This window comes from Eumetopias jubatus, unplaced genomic scaffold, assembly GCF_037043125.1.
Source record: "Eumetopias jubatus isolate StellerSeaLion01/CBP00866 unplaced genomic scaffold, mEumJub1_p1.0 scaffold_8, whole genome shotgun sequence".
In the NCBI taxonomy this organism is placed as follows: domain Eukaryota; kingdom Metazoa; phylum Chordata; class Mammalia; order Carnivora; family Otariidae; genus Eumetopias; species Eumetopias jubatus.
This window is the reverse complement of record NW_028274814.1, coordinates 129433494-129435787: the sequence shown is the minus strand read 5'-3', so window position 1 is coordinate 129435787 and position 2294 is coordinate 129433494.

Here is a 2294-nt window from a genome sequence, read left to right as displayed (position 1 = left end):
CAAACCCCAGGAGATAAACTTGGGGGTCCTAGCCCAAATCCTGGAGCGGGCCAGCCATTTACTCAGTGTTTTTCTCTTCCTTGCCTTCTTTGATTTTCCTCACCGTGCTCCAATCCTTACATTCTTACAAATGCCGAAGAGCTTACCCACAAATGGCTGAAGTCCCAGCAACTCACAACTGGGACCAGGAAAAGAGATGAATCTATTTCTTCCTGATACTGAGGAATGTGACTCCAGGTTAGTGAGTATCTACCGTGGGTCAAGTTATTTTTGTACCATTTTTAACTACGTGAACTCACTTAGAATCTTCCGGGAGTCCTGGGAAACAGGTGCCTTTGGCACTGGCTAGAGGCTGCAGTCCTCGCCCAACGTCACTCCAGTTAAAAAGGCAGAACTCGAATCTGACCCCAGGTATCTTTTGTGAGGAAGATGAATACACTTTCCGCAATCTCATGCCGCCTTCTTCATTTTGGGGTCAGATGATGCATCAGTCTGGCCCAGTCAAGAACATGGAAACTATCCCAGGTATTTCAAGCAGAAGAAATGTAACAATTATTTCTGTTTAAACAGAAATTTAACAGTGTAATCAGTTACACAGGTGATAGAAGAACTGAAAGACCATACAGTCTGTCCCCCTCTTAGGGCTTTAGGGTCATGATAGCGCTATCAGAGCCCAGAAGCGGAGACTCTTCAGTAGGATGCTCCAGTGGAACCACAGTGGGAACTGCCCTCCAGGAGCTGAATCCCAGAAGAGATGGTGTAGAGTGGGAGACGCTTCCAGAAACCCAGAGAAAGAGGCAGAGAAATAGCCAGCTTCTCTCCTCTCCAGTCTTCTGCCAATGCCTCCCATTGGCTGAAACCACTTGGAAGCCAAAAAGCAAAGGATCCTGGGGACTGTAGTTTCTTGCAGTGAGGAGTACAGCAGGAGATGACCTTGGAGTGGACTTGTGAGAAACAACAGGCAAAAAACAGCCAAAAGGTCCACTAAGGTAGCAGTGATGAAACAGGGAGAGAGCTTAAAGAAGGCCCGGTCACCAGGACCAGGTGCACTTAGAGAGCTACAAAGGGAAGTTGTTTGCTGAAGGAAGGAGAGCTCACGTCCATTCAAGGTGATCCTCGTGTTTGATTGAGAGCCTGCAGTTAGGCATGTTTTTCCAGGGAGATGGAAAACATCCAGCCTCAGCCATTTTTCTAAGGCTTTCTGCCAGATGCAGAGTCCTTTTCTACCCTCAGGGGAAGCAAACAGCCCAGGAGCAGGCGTGTAATAGGAAAACACCTGTACCTTCGGGTGACTTGGGCACAAGTATTCGAAGACAGGTTTTTAATGGGCCCCAGTACCTCCTGAGGGGAGGTGGTGCGGTGGGGTCCTGTGCTCCCTCTTCCCTCTAGGAACTGGATGTCTGCAGCCAGGAGCTCTCCTGCACAGCCAGGGGCACTGGGGATGGGGGGGGCGGGCTTCAAGTCTATCCAGCGGAGCTCAGGCCACAGGCAGCAACACCCCTATTGGCCCTTCAAGGCCAGAGAGGAAGTGTGCATTCTTGGCTAGACGCGAAGATATATTTGTCTGAGGCTGGCAGCACAAGAGGTGGAAACACATCGACCGCACTCCCTCCTGCTGCCCTTGGCTTCCGTGTGTCCCTCCACGTCTGGCATCTGCCCTTCTCTGCAGCAGGTGGACAGTATCCTTGGACAGCCTTCTATGCTGGCTTCTCACTCAGCTCATTGGGAGGCACCTGCTAGAGTCCAAGCGTGCAGGAGAGGTGGCTTCCCCTCCTGAGCTTACAGGACAATAGCCTCCCACTGTTGCCAGTCTGGCTGCTTCACCGAAACCTCTGTGAACAATCCTCCCATTAAACTTTTCCAGCAAACTCTCTGAATATACCTTTTCTTTCCTCCCAGGGCCGTGACTGAGCCAGCATCCTGAGGATACTTGCATAGTCAGAAAATCTGTATTGACAGGACATGGCAGCTTAGATGTCTTCGGCAGTGAGAAGGGCTTTGGACGTCACTAGGTCTGACTTTTGTCTTTTTTTTAAAATAATTTTTTATTGTTATGTTAATCATCATACATTACATCATTAGTTTTTGATGTAGTGTTCCATGATTCATTGTTTGTGCATAACACCCAGTGCTCCACGCAGAACGTGCCCTCTTTAATACCCATCACCAGGCTAACCCATCCCCCCAGCCCCCTCCCCTCTAGAACGCTCAGTTTGTTTTTCAGAGTCCATTGTCTCTAATGGTCCGTCTCCCCCTCCGACTTACTCCCCTTCATTCTTCCCCTCCTGCTATCT